The sequence below is a fragment of the Astyanax mexicanus genome, chromosome 15, assembly GCF_023375975.1.
Source record: "Astyanax mexicanus isolate ESR-SI-001 chromosome 15, AstMex3_surface, whole genome shotgun sequence".
NCBI lineage: Eukaryota > Metazoa > Chordata > Actinopteri > Characiformes > Acestrorhamphidae > Astyanax > Astyanax mexicanus.
Window position 1 is genome coordinate 32,875,591 of NC_064422.1, and position 14,701 is coordinate 32,890,291.

Sequence of the window (14,701 nt, forward strand, 5' to 3'; positions counted from 1 at the left end):
ATCACAAGCATATTTTTGTAATTTACACACATACATGTTCATTCACAAGTATGCACATGCTTTGGCTAGAGCACACACACATACACAAACGCAGAGAAATTGCACAGGCATTATCCATGTCCTGACTCAGACACACTCATCTATACTCTCTCCCTCACCTTTCTCTCCCCCTCTCTCCCCCTCTCTCTCTCTCTCTCTCTCTCTCTCTCCCAGATGCTGCCCCGCTGTGATGCCTGAAGCTAAGCAAGCCAGCAAGATTAATAACGAGCCGTGCTCCCCGAAAGGCAGGGCAAAAAATACACTGTTTGCAGAGGACAGAGAGAGAGAGACAGAGAGAGAGAGAAAGAGAGAGAGAGAGTGGGTGTGATTGGGGCAGAAAGAAAGAGAGAAAATGTGTGTGTGTGTGTGAGGGAGAGAGAAAGAGAGACAGAAAAAGAGAGAGAGAGCAAGAGAGAGAGAGACTCTTTTTGTTGGCAGGTTAGTGCCATTCACTACCTCTAACGCTCACACAGACCCTCCCCCGAGGCCCGTCGACATGGATTAATGTGTTTAGTACAATTATTTCATTTATTACTGTCTGGAGCTTTTTTCAGATAAGAACATTTTTCAGGTTGCTAACCATTATTACCTCCAGGACTTGCCAAGCACGGGGGCTCGCGGTCAGAAGTGCTTCGCTCTCTTTTGTTAATGCTTCTCGCCAGCATCTGTTTCACAGCTCCGTTGAAAGATTGAGAGGGGGGAGAGAGAGCTCCATCTTTCTCTTCTGTTCTTTCCCTTTCCTTTTTTCCTTCCCCCCTCCTTAAACTCTCACATTATTACTGTAAGTAGAATATGGGCTCTTTTTTATTCTTTTAATTCTGTTTTAACGGTTTTCAGCAGTTTGCACCAACATTACTTTTATATATTTTAATAAAGGCTCTGTTTGTGTGTTTCCTCGTCCCCTTGCGTGTGTTTTTAATTTAATAATTTTGTTTTGTTTTAGCTCTTTAATATGGATCATGAAAACTCGGAACAGGTGTACTGCTGCTGCTAATCCTCAGCAGGTAGTCCTATAATACTCACACAATGGCTGCCAGTCTGAATGATGATACCTGCTTCAGAGGGTGTCACAGCGCTTAATCTATCAACCTACCCACCATGCACCCCCAAATCTCCACCCCCCTGTGAATCTTCGCCTTGAGAATTTCAGATCTGGCTTTGGCACGCCTGTCCTGTAGCACTAAATGACATTGCTGGCATGAACACTGTTAAAAATAAAGGTGCTTGAAATGGTTTATGCCCTATGCCATAGAATAAAAACCCATTGGTTCCATAAAGCACAGTATTTGTAATAGAAATATATGGGTGTAAATAACCTTCCCTTACATTTGTAAAGAACATTTTCATAAAAAAAGGTTCCTCACACGTCTCATTTAGACACTGACATGTCAAAAGTCATATGACAGAAACTAGTATTCTGTCCCGTGAATTTTGCCATGTCCCATAGTAAGAAAACAGTGCTGCACTGACCTGCAGGATATGCGTTTACACTTAATGTAGATGTGATGCCAAAGTCGCTGGTCTGTTTAAACAGTTCTATCCTTGCTATGAACATGCTGACCAGTGTTCTTCACTCATTTACTTGATTAAAAACATGTTGTTATGTAACCTAAGGTGTTTTTTTTTCTGTGGCACAACTACAAGAACCATTTAAAACTTCATCATACATTTCTGCATTTTTATAGAACCTGTTAAAATTGGCATTAAACATTTTTTAGATTAATCAGGACAGCTAAGGTGGACTCAATCTCCATTCCTCCCTCCACAATTATTCCACTCTCCTGCTGTTCTCCACTCCTTTATTAGCATTCACTTCTTCCATCCTGCCCTCCCCCCACAAGCACCCCAGTTCCCAGTATACCATTACACTCTCAAAAGTGAAGGTTCCTAAATGGTTCTTGGCTTGTACGTACAGTTCTAGGGGAAAAAGCTAATTGGCAAGGAAACTTTACATTATGCAGCTGCTCTTTAATCTTTAAAAAGGTTCTTCCGACTCACACATCCCATTTACACATATAATTCTTTATGGAACCATAAGTGATTAATGTATGGCGTTGCTCCAAAGAACCCTTTTTAGCACCCTTAAGAGTGGAGAGCACGGGATCCATTCACAGAAGAGCAGAAGCTGCTTCTTACTGAGCTTTCACGTCTTCTATTTAGGACAACTGAATGATAATGAAAGAAGAAGTCATGCCAGGCTGCTTACAGGGTCAATGCTTGGCTGTTTTATTGTGTTTTAATCATTTTGTTGTTTTTGATTGGCTGCCATGCAGTCAAAAACACATTTAATTCCGAATGGTGTGGTTTTGTATGTGTTACACCCCATTTACACTGGTCACTTCATATGAGTAGTATCTAAATTGTATCCTGATAAGAGTTTAGCCACATGTATTGACACTTGGTAGTCAAATGTGTCTCCAGTTAGTCAGATTAAAATCTGATTGCTCTGTGGGATGGAATATGCAAATTCATTCATTGTGCAGCAATTATTACTCTTACACACTTACATTACTCTTTATTCTTGTATTTGATGTTGTATCAATTTTACTTCTCTTTAAAATTTCAATTTTCTTTTTCAGTATATTTTCTTTGTTCTTAGGTCTCAGTGCTTTTTTTCTTTAATTGTTCTGCATTATGTCTTACATCTTTCTGTAAAGCACTTTAAATTGCCTTTGTTTATCAGGGCTGTGCAAAATGCAGAATTTTAGAATTTAATTCAGTTAATTAATGAATTTGAATTGGAATTACTATCAGTGGAATTGAATTCAGTACAGTTCAAAGAAATTCATTCTTATCACATATTAGTGAGAATGTGATACTTTTAACATACATTTGAAATGAAATGAAAGTACAGTCCCGAACATTAAGTATACATTTTCTTATTGAACGAGCACATATGTCCTTTGATGTATGATATCATTTTAAATATTGCTGTAATTAAAATTAAAAGTACAAACCATATTTAGCCCTTAATTAACTACTTTCATTAGAGTGTACCCTAAACAATGGCCTAAATATTTGGATAACTATTTTGAAGGGTTGGATAAAGCAAAATATTCTGTCGTATCATTTTCCACAATTTGAAAATTTACAATTTTATTTATCTTAATGTTATATAGAATATGATTTTTATTTTTTTTTTATAAATCCTGCAATTTAAATTGGAACTTCAACTGTATGTCCTGTATGTAATCTCAATTCAAATTTAAACCCAAGAATTGAACTGGAATTTTGGGGTCATTCTTAATGAAGTTCTGATTTTTTTTTTTCAATACTTATTTTAAAGTTACAAAAATATATATGATGGTATTTCCAAACAAGGACGGTATTTACAATATACCTGATGTGGCAAATTCCTGTTCATTGTTAATTCTGTGTTTAATCTGTCACAACAGCTCGTTTATTCATGTACATTTAAGAGAGTTACAGTATGGGAGCACTGTGGGGCTCAGTAATTAGTGATGTCGCTCTCTGAAAACAGGTGGGAAAAATACAAACCCACTGTAGTTCTGAGTTTAGAAACGAACTCGGTTCAAATTCAAGGTAAACCTGGGTGCAGCAGTCTGGAATATGTGCCTGAACGCAGCTAAAACAGCACTGAGGACCTTCAGTTGACCGTGTGCTCTCAGGTTTGAAGCTTTATCTGTTTTTTTTGTGGGGTTTGAGCCTCAGTTAGGTGGAACACGGTCTGTGTGGTGTTTGCTAACTAGCTGTGTGAATGTTAGCTTAGCTAGGTTAGCTAGCTAACTAACTAGCTAAATGGTTAACTAAGTTACCTAAAGCCTAGTTAAGCACCAAAAACAACAGAACCTCTCGTATAGTTAGTTTACTAGTTTTTATTAGTTGTACTCGGATCAGTTACCCAGAAACGCCTGTACTTAGCTGTGTGATGCTCAGTAGTCTACCTAAAATAACCTAGCTAGTTAGGTTGGCTAGTTAGCTAGCTAGCAAATGCTATCTTAACCAGTAAGCTACTTAGTTAACTAGCTAACTAACTACATAACCCAGCTAAATTTTACCTTCTATGGCATGGTGTTGCCCTCAGGCCTCAAACCACTTTTTTTTTGGTATTTAGCCTTTTCCTTTTTTAAAAATAGTATGACAAAACATGTCTCTGTGTAATAAACAAACGTTGTTATGCATGAGTACAAAATGAAAAAAAAAAAAAATTATTATTATTATTATTTGTTGCTGCCTAACGATCTTACCACTAGTTACAGTTACCACTTGTTTGGGGAATAATGATAATAAGCAGTTGTAATAATTATTTTCCTCCAATAATATTACATTCATGCCATAGAGGGTTAGGTTTTCAGTCCAGCAGCAGTTCTTCACTCTTTATATGTGGGGTTTCAGTCAGACAGAGTTTAAATATGTGCTGTGGTGAAATGGTTAAATGTGAGTTGACTGAGAGTTTAACATGTTTTCATGTAGTATCTTTATATTTGCGTTAAGTAATATCTTCATAATTCCAGTGTTGCTTATTTTTTAAATACCTACACTGTGAGTTTAAAATGTGTTCTATGATTTGACTTAAATGTGTGTACAGTTTTTACTTAGTCTGTAAACAAACTGAATTTTATATTTGTTGTTTTCCAGTTTTAGAAATAACCCAGAGTTAGATTGTATGGTAAACATGTAAACACAGGACTTGTGCATCTTACCCAAATCCCCATCCCCAGCGATACCATATAACTCGGTAATATTGATGATATGACCGTTTGATAAAAGTGCATAGTGCTTTTGAAATGCCTCATTGCATTTGTGGTTTGATCTCAGATCTTCTCATGAAATAATCATATTTGTAGCTGTTTTAAATAATCTTGAATTGTGCATTTTTATGAGTCTTGGCTTTATTCAGATATAACACTGACAATTAAGATGCTTGAAGCAACCAGGTGCAAATAAAGTCACAGTTTCCAGTTTGTAAATTTAACAGTGTTTGTGTACTGTGCTTTTAATATAAGATATAGATTGTTTATTTGAAGAGCTGGAAAGTTGGGGATGAGGTGGGGTGATCATACAAAAACCTGACTTCACTTACACTATTGTCAGTGGATGCAATCCATTATCACAGCAATTTGTCTTAAATCTAGTAGGTAGCCTTAATTGGACAAAATTTTCTGATATAAGATTTATTAGGATTTACATCAATAAAAACAGAGCTGTGACCAATTGTACAGTCATCAAAAACACATCATAAATCTGACATTTTTGTTAGAATTTTGAGCATCAGGGACATTGTCTTCACTGTGCAACACTATATCACAAAGCTTTCTAAAATGGTGGACCTTTTAAAGTAATTGTTTTTCACTTGATATTAAGACCAACACCACCTGTCACTTTCTTCCTTCTAATGATTACTTTAGTCTTGAGTGAGGTGTGGCCATGTCACTGTTGAGTTGTCAGGAAATATGAAAGGTAGAATGAAACTCCTTTCTGGGTGAACAGTATCAGCAAGGTCATCCCTCCAGCTCAGAGACTCAGACACAGGGTAGAGCCATGTCAGTGTGTTGCCATGGCACCTGCTTTGATGGTATGTCCAACGGCACCTTTGTGTCCCCAGGATAGAGGCCCAGATCTGGAGCGAGGTCAGCGTGACTGGCCTCATATCTCATCAGTGTGTTTGAGTGGGACACTTAAGGAGGTGCATAGTCATTAGAATTTGTGTGCAGATGTACGAGTTAGATAAAGGGTTGCCGTGTCATTAGTAGGGTTCTCTGGGAGTGGCTCAACGCTTTGAGTGATGATGAGACCCTACTTTGTCTCATGGCCTCATGCTCTTGACTGTGGCTGTCTCCCCCAACGTTGATTGAACAGGGGTCACTGATAATGAAAGACACACATTGTCATCATTTATCTCGCTGGTTTGGTCTGAAGGGACCCCATAACGATTTGTCATGATCACTGATCCTCCCCCCACTCGAAGGGTCTGTCTTCCTCTCACTTTCTACTTTATGCTTACCCTAAAACAAAAAGCGCTTTAGCTTTTACCTTTGACTTTTGAAAACGTACCTCGGACCCCGCTGAAGGAATGTAACGTACAACACAGCAGTAATGTAGATTAGAGTTGACTGCAATATTACCACACCAATGCTATTGCTATAATTAGAGGACATGTTCTCCAGCACAAACAATAAAAACTGCTTACCCAGATGGCAGGAAGTCATGGCTTTTGCTCTGAATGAGGAAAACGTTCATCAGAACGTGAAAAACAGGTATTTCCCAACAATGGAAACAATAACACGAGCCTGGATCTTTCACCATCCCCTCTGTGTGATTGATATCCCTTTACGACACATATTGCAAGAGCCGACTTGCTCAGAATTTGGCTCGGGTTCCAACGCCATGACTGCAAGCCGATATGTGGAGAATCATTCTCCTGCAGTAGATACTGTATCAAAGTCGAGGCTCTTCACAAAGGCGCACAGAGTGAGAGCGGGCTGAGAAATCTCATCTGCGTTTGCTATTTTTTTAAAAAAACATTCTCAAATCCTTATAACAGGATTGTGAGCAGCTTAAGCACAGTTTCACATCACGGTAAAGCAGTAGATTACATGCCACTCGAAAAGAGCACGCTCCTTTGTCAGTAACCCGTATGCTTACTCCCACATGTACCACTGGCTCGTTGCGTTACTCCAGCTTGAGATAATGACAAGAAAACAAGCATGCCTGCGACAAGACAACATACTGGAATCACCAGCTTCCCCTCCTCTCATCCCTGTGTCTGTTCCCCTCCTTCGGCTGTCTCTAGAGGACAATCCTCAGTCATTACGCACTAGATATACTGCGTTCTGCTGCTCTTACAGGTCTAAGTGCCACCTGGCACCATTCATAAAGCCTACACTGTTCTCCAGTGCCTGGTGTGTACAGGAGATGGTAGGGTGCTGTGGGAGGAGACTTGGGGGAACAGAAGATCAGAAAATGAAGAGGGAGAAGAAACACAATCCCCTAAAAAGAAGAACTATTTCACCACGAGCTAAAAATCACAGCAACATTACATATTCTCTAGAATGTTCGTGCTGCTTTCAGTGTCTATAAGGCACTTCCCACACACACTGCCCTAGAACGTCCAATAGAACACTATTACACAACCTTCATGCTGCTCTGAACTCTTTTTTATGTTACTCTATTCTAGGACAGTATGTTAAGTTTTGCTCATACACATTGTTCTAGAATGCTCTCCCCTATTGACACTGATATAGTATAGTCACACTGTTCTAGAATGTTTGTTATAGAATAATCTGACTCGCATTACTCTAGAATGTTGTTCTCACTCATACAGTTCTAGAATATTCTTCTCGCTCACATTGTTCTAAAATGTTCTTCTTGCTCACACTCTTCTAGAATGTTCGCCCCTATTCATGTTGTTGTAGAATAATTTGACACACTGTTCTAGAATGTTCTCCTCACTGACTCTGTTCTAGAATGTTTGCCACCATTCACGTTGTTATAGAATAAATGAATAGAATGTTATTCTCGCTCACATTGTTCTAGAATATTCTTATTGCTCATACTGTTCAGAATGTTCTTTTTGCTCACACTCTACTAGAATATTCTTCTTGCTTACATACTTCTAGAATGTTTGCCCCTTTTCATTTTGCTATAGAATAATTTGACACACTGTTCTAGAATGTTCTCCTCACTCACACAGTTCTAGAATGTTCTTCCTTATTCACATTAATAAAGAATTATCTGACTCGCCCTGTTCCAGCATGTTTTTTCCACTCACAATGTTCTGGATTGTTCTATTCTTAAACAGTTGCTCATTTTGTATTGTATGATGTTCTCTCGTATTCACACTGATCTAGAATGTTCTGCTGCTCCTTCTCCCGCAGTGCTTTCAAAGCAGACTCAGGTTTTCATGAATCATGTGACTAATCAAGTGTTTGACGACCAAGACCAACTGATTAAACCAGAAGAGTCAGGTGTACAAATACCTTATTGGAGTGAAGACCTGTATTCACACTGGCCTCTTGTGAATAACATTAGTAAACTTGCCTCTAGATTGTTCTCATCTATTTACACACACACACACACACACTGTTCTAGAATGTTTACACCCATTGATAGTGAGCAAGTAGTATTATTTACTCATACTAACCTATGATGTTCCCCCTCTGTTATACTGATTTGGAATATTCTTCTACATTCTGGAATAATCACTCTCCATTTCCAAGTTCTCAGTATTCTGGAGAGTAGTCGGACCATTTAACTACCTAAAAAGAAGAGAGCTGATAGGGTGACAGATGTTATATTTTTGTATATAGGACTGCACAATTTACCACAGGAGAGAATGCAGTCATATCTTGTCTCTTCATTTTATGTCAGTCTTCTGGTTGCCGGATTAAGTTACGTACCCATGCATTGCTAGGCACACTAATTTTAGCAGTCAGTACATGACTAACATGATGGCATTAACACAATATCTCCCAGCAGTGCCTGTTTTTGTTTAAAGATATTCCAAAGCACATTGCACAGCTCTAAACTACTAAAATACATTTTTGCACTGCCCAGGATGTAGAAATATTATAGAACGATGCAAAATCTACTGATCCCCAAGGTAAAGACAAAACAAAAACATCCAATGCCTTGTTCTTTCATGGCCTCTTTCTGGCCAGAAATGTTCTGAAGGATCTAAAATGTTTAAAATGTTACATTGAGTTCCAGTTACCATTTGGTTTCACACAGTTTTAGAGTTTAAAGTGTTATCAATTTTTGCTTTTCAGGTGTTGTGCCGAATTATATATCTGATCGAATTTGACTTACCTTGGTGGGCATGTGCATCACGCAGCAGAATGGGCATAACAGATTCCACTTGGGTTCATTTTTTTTCTGTTTATAAATATTTCTGTTTAAATCTACAGTTACAGTAGATACATGAATCACCAGCGTAAGCATTTGCATCCATATGGCTATGTGATGCACCTGCGTGCCAAGTGGAGTTGTTTTTGGCCCACCACCGTTTCTTTATTATTTCAGCTGAGGACAGCCTACCTCGGGTTCCTGAACCCAACCTCGATGGAAAATGCTTGCACACTGCAAACAATTCCGAGCATGGATCTGTAGCTCTGGACCGTGACCACCTCTTTTGCTTGGACCAAATTTTGGTCCTTTGTTCTGGACCATGGTTCGTGGCCTGTTTCACACCTGCCATTTTGGTTTAGACCAAACTGAAAGGTCCAAAAGTCTGGACCAAACAAGGCAGGAGTGAAAGCCCCCTAAATGCATTTGCTTAAGTCCTTCCTTCTCACTAAAGCTAGTGGGCTGTGGGTACCCAGCTATCAATTTTGGATTAGTGATTAGTAGAATGTATTCTGAATGAATGTTTCTAGGACATTTGTTATTTAGTGCTTTTAAACATTTTGCAATGCCACTTGTGTCAGTGTATATTTACATTTTTATATTTATATATATATATACAGTATATATATATATATATTGGAATGTTATTTATAACGTTTTCCTAATGTTAGTATTCATCTACCTGGGAATGTTGTGTGACAAATATTCTAACAACAATGATGCAAATGTGATGCAAACTATTATCTCTCATGTTTTTAGAACATTCCTGAAACATTTCTTTCTGTAGCATTACAGGCTTACCTTCCAGCAAACCTTCCTTTAAAATCTCTCCCAACATTCTTATGATGTTTTCTGTTAGCTGGGTACCTGCACATAAATCAACCAGCTGATTGTCTGTAGCCTTAAGACACCTGAAAACAAATCAATTTGGCAAAAAAAAAAAAAAAAAAAATATATATATATATATATATATCTATACCCACCTCCCCCTTCTCCCTTCTCTCTTCTTTCTAAATCTCTAATTGTTTTCTCCTACCTTTATTTTTCCACACTTTGACTCCTCCTGTTACTGTGCTTACTGTAAAATAAGCATATGGCAGATCAGATCAGCATTAGGATTGGTTGGGGTTTATTGGACAGCTGTGACTTGCTTGTTTAAAATGATAAGATATGATATATGAGTTGTCATAGTTAAGGTCTGTTATGTGCAGTTGTAGTATGTGAGGTATTTATATGGTTGGCTGAGACCTCTCTTTGATAACAGCTCAGCACACACTGGGTCGGAAGCAGGAACCAGAGAGAGAATAGATCATAGGGCTTCTTTATAGTGTTTCATCTCACCGCCACTTGATTCAGTGACAGAAAGAGCATTGTGATCTTACGCTCCAGCCACAGCACTTCGTATAGACAGACGCATGGAGTGATGCAATGAGGCCTGACTGGATTCAAGCGCTCCTCACAGTTTACGGTGTCCTGCGTATGACAGCAAATGTATGGGTGATGATACCCTATAGAACATGCTCAACCTGTTCTTTATTACTTTGGCCTTCACCCTATTGTAGTAAAAGAAGAATCTGCTTGACTTCCACCCTAATACACAGCTATTGTGTTGAACATCAGCACAGTCTCACAATCGCCACGTGAGGAGAGCCATGGAATCCAGACAAACAAAGCAGTTGTGCTAGTTATGCTGTTATATTTGCCTTTTTTATACTTTTTTCTCACATGTTCTAGAATGTTCCTTATTGTACACACTGTTGTCTCTGCTATAACTGCGTTGGACCTCCATTCACACTGTTCTAGAATGCTTTCCTCACTTACTGTTTGGTATTTTTCTGTCCATTCACACTGTTCTAGAACATTCTGTGCTTTCACACTGATCTAGGGTACTCTCTACCTATTTACAATACTAATTCTTCCAATTCGCATGTGTTTCCCTTTCACGCTGTTTAAGAATGTACTGCCCATTCTCATTGTTCAAAAATGTTCTACTCCGTTTAGAATGCTCTAGAATGTTGTGCCTACTCACACTGTTCTAGAATGTTTTTTTTCTACTTTCATTGCTTGGAATTGTTCCCAAGCACATTAATATATAATATTTCTTTCCATTTATGCTGTGCTAGAGTTTTCTTCCCATTAACACTGTTTAGGATTGTTTTCCCGCAATTCACACTATTTTAAAAGTTCTGCCTGCTCACACTGTTCTAAAATCACACTGATGTCTGAATTATCCTTCTATTTACTCTATTCTAGAATATTCTCTTGTACACACTGTGGTAGTGTGAGGATGAGTGGCCAGGAAGTTACCGGAGACAGAGGTGGTGTTGATACCCAAAAAAGCTTGCGAATCAGGTAAGACTCAATTTTTAAGTTTTTATTGTTGACCACAAAAAAAATAGAAGCTGCAAAACAGAAGCAAAATGAAACAGAAATTGTTTCATTTTGTTTCAAAAAATACATTGGTGGGAGTTAATACCACGGTGGGATAGCTGCTGCCACCTGCAAGATACGTAGACAACTTTACCAAACAAATGTTAGTCATTTTTACGCAAAATTTTATGATATATTACTCAAAATGTGTTTGTAAAAAATGTCATATTGTACTTGTCTTGCCAATATCAGCACAAGTGAACATGAGCACCCCCGCAACAGACAAACCTACGCCAACTAGCACTGCATGGGTATTCTCAATTAATGCGTGCAGCAGGCTATATTGGATTCTATAGACATAGTGCTTGTGCTATCTTAGTGATGACCCAAGCCAGGGATTTTCTCACTTGCCACGTTTTATTCATTGCTTGTTACTGTCAGTTTACAGAGTGCAGGTGGGCTGTAGGAGAAGAAATTGTCACTAAAAGCCTCAAAGTGCGTCTATGAAATCAAGCACTCTTGTAGAACGCTCGCCCAGTTGCACTGTGTGATGTTGACGTCACCAGAGGGTGGACTCTACAAGAGCATGGCAGGGGGTGATTTGGGACGGGTCTGTAAATGCTAATGTATGAAGTAAACTGCATGCGTTATAACGCGTTGAAAAACCAAGCGTTACAAAAGAGTGAGGATGCTATCAAAGTTTCCTTAATAGTAATACAGTCCACGTGAATAGAAAACCATAACTATTGTTTACAACTCCCAAAACATGAGCCTGAGGCGAGTCTGAGATCAAACCTCGAGCCCCCATCTCTAACATACATACAGATTGCGAATGCTCTCTACACTTAACTGTTCTAGAATTCCCTGCCCTGTTTACACAGCTCTGGAATGTTCTTTCCACTCACACCATTCAGGACCACGCTCTCCTTTTTAACAATAATATATAAGATTCCTCCTGTATTTATACTTCTCTTGTACTCACACTGATCTAAACATTTTTCTTCAACTGTAGAATGCTCTTCTTCTCTCCAAACTGTTCTAAAAGGTTATAATTCTTTTGCAGTGCTCTCAAACATCACTCATCATTCTTATGTACAAAGGGACTAATCATTATTTGTGTATTTATTTTTTCTGTGTAATTTCATAAGTATAGAACGTTTCTGTACAGACACACACAAACATGCGCACACACATACACACACAAATGCACACACACACATGCTCTTCATGCTATAAAAGATTTATTATATGGTGTAATGGGGTACCTGGCGAACAGCGTGAGCTGGTGATTAAATACAGGTCTGTAAATGTCACTGGTTTTTAATGCCATGGCAGCAAAGACACTATTTTTATTTTTGTTTAGTCTTAATTGTCACTGCTGGTGGGCTTGTTAGGGCCTTCACTGCTTTATTACATCACTGCAACCTCACTGCCATTGTATGTGATGCACATTTAAGGTGCTTGTTCTGAGGCCTTTGTTTGTGTGTGTGTGTGTGTGTGTGTGTGTGTGTGTGTATAGGAGAGAGAGAGAAATATAAAGATGCACAAGGGAGGAAAAGGTGGCCCGTTTACACTACTGTAGAATTATGTTTTGCTTGTTTACACTGTTCTAGTATTTATCTATACTAAGTTTTAATTGTTTCCCTAATTCACTCTAATATAGCTTTTTTTCCATACAAGCTGTTCTAGATTGTTGTGCTTGTACAGACTGTTCTACGAAATTCTGTCTGTTTCCCATTCAATGTTCTCACCACTCTACCCATTTACACTGTTCCTGAATGTTATCTCTAGTATCAACATTTTGGGATTGTTCTTCCCCATTCAACCTCTAAAATGTTCTCTTTTGCCTGTTTACACTGTTATCTTTACTATGCCAGATTGGAACTGTTTCATATACTGTATATGGAAAAGGGAAAGTTAAAAGGTGAAGAAGCAATAAACGAATTGCCCAGTCACATGGTGATTTTGCCATACTTTGATACTGCAAAACTACAATACTTTACGAGTAATAAAGCAATTACTTTAGTAAGTCTTGGGGAGTTTAGAGCTCCTGTGTTTCAATAATCTGTTGCAATTTGATGCCACATATCGATATGATTTGATTGAAACAATAAGATATATATAGCAATATTGATATATTGTCCCACCCCAGTTGGGAATGGAGGAGAAAATGAAGTGTCATAAGGAAATGGAGAGGTATGGGAGGAAGACGTAATACAAGAGAAAAGTGTGTGTGTGTGTGTGTGTGTGTGAAAGAGAGAGAGAGAGAGAGAGAGAGAGCAGCCAAACAAGCAGGTGATTACAGAGAGATGGAGGACCCCGGCTGCTGAAGGTGGAGGAGGTAAGGGAAACACGCTGTAGTTGTGTAGTAGTATGGAGAACTCCTGGCCCAGTACGGCACACTGAGGTTTGTTTATTCTCAGCCACAGAGCTGGGAGAGCGCTGGCTTTGTGCCTGGGATCAAATAGAGATGCTAAACCTGCTGCGTGTGGCAGTGTGGATGGAGGGCCAGGCTGTGCTCTCTGGGTTTCTCTCCCTGCTCCTTTCAGCCACCTCTGACAAGACGGAAATATATGGCTGCGAGTGCCTCGTTTCTTAATGGAAGCATGCCTCTCTCATGGATGAGAGAGAGAGCAGAATCTGTTCCATAAATTCTTTGCCAGCAGCAGGTACTGACTGTTGGAGAGAGCTGGCACTGTTCTGCACTAATGGTACACTCTCAGATTCTTGAGGCTGTCCACGTACGCACTCCTACCTGCCTGCTTTACTCTCTATTGACACTATCTGTGACATTGTTACAGCTGTCTTCCTCAAAATAAATGTATGCATTTCCATATAAGAATGCCTTGTGGTACATTCACTTTTTGTAGACACCTATCTATCCAACATTTCTCCCAAAATCAAGAATAATATTAGGAAATGGTCCCCTCAATGCTAACAAAAAAGTAGTTCCACTGCTCCACAGTCCAATGCCAGGGGCCTTAAGTCACTAGCCAGCATTTGGCAGTGGACATAATGACCTCAGTCTCATTTAGGTTTTTTTTTGCATAATGCTGTTTGGTGCAATTTCAAAGAAAACAGGACTGTAATTCTATATTAATAAAGGAATGTATCTTTTGTTCATTTTAAAAGTCAGTGCAGAAAGACATACTGGAGCATTCCATTTGATCCATTCATTATGACATTTAAGTAAAATGTGAATAATATAAAACCTATTTTCAAGCATTAAATACAAAATGTATGATTTAATAATATCCTAACTAGTATCATAGGCTAATGTTCATATTGTTTAAATGATACAATCTGCTGTTGCACAGTAATGAGCTTGCACACAAATATGTGTACAACACTGTTCTGTACCTTGTTAAATTCTGTTCCCTATAACAGTGCTCTATGTAGTGATTTGGATTTTTCACATTTACGGGACAGTGAGTATTAAACAGTTAACAAATGAGAAGGTGTCCCAATACTTTTGTCCATATAGTAT

General features: G+C 38.6%; 1 long non-coding RNA gene across 1 annotated transcript; it reads left to right on the forward strand.

Annotated features, from left to right (window-relative positions):
* Positions 1-3,387: 3,387 nt before the first annotated feature.
* Positions 3,388-13,169, forward strand: LOC111192400 (uncharacterized). The gene is made up of 3 exons (XR_002649900.2): positions 3,388-3,668; positions 11,098-11,196; positions 12,734-13,169. It is a non-coding gene; the product is annotated as an uncharacterized LOC111192400 (long non-coding RNA).
* The last annotated feature ends 1,532 nt before the right edge of the window (positions 13,170-14,701 follow it).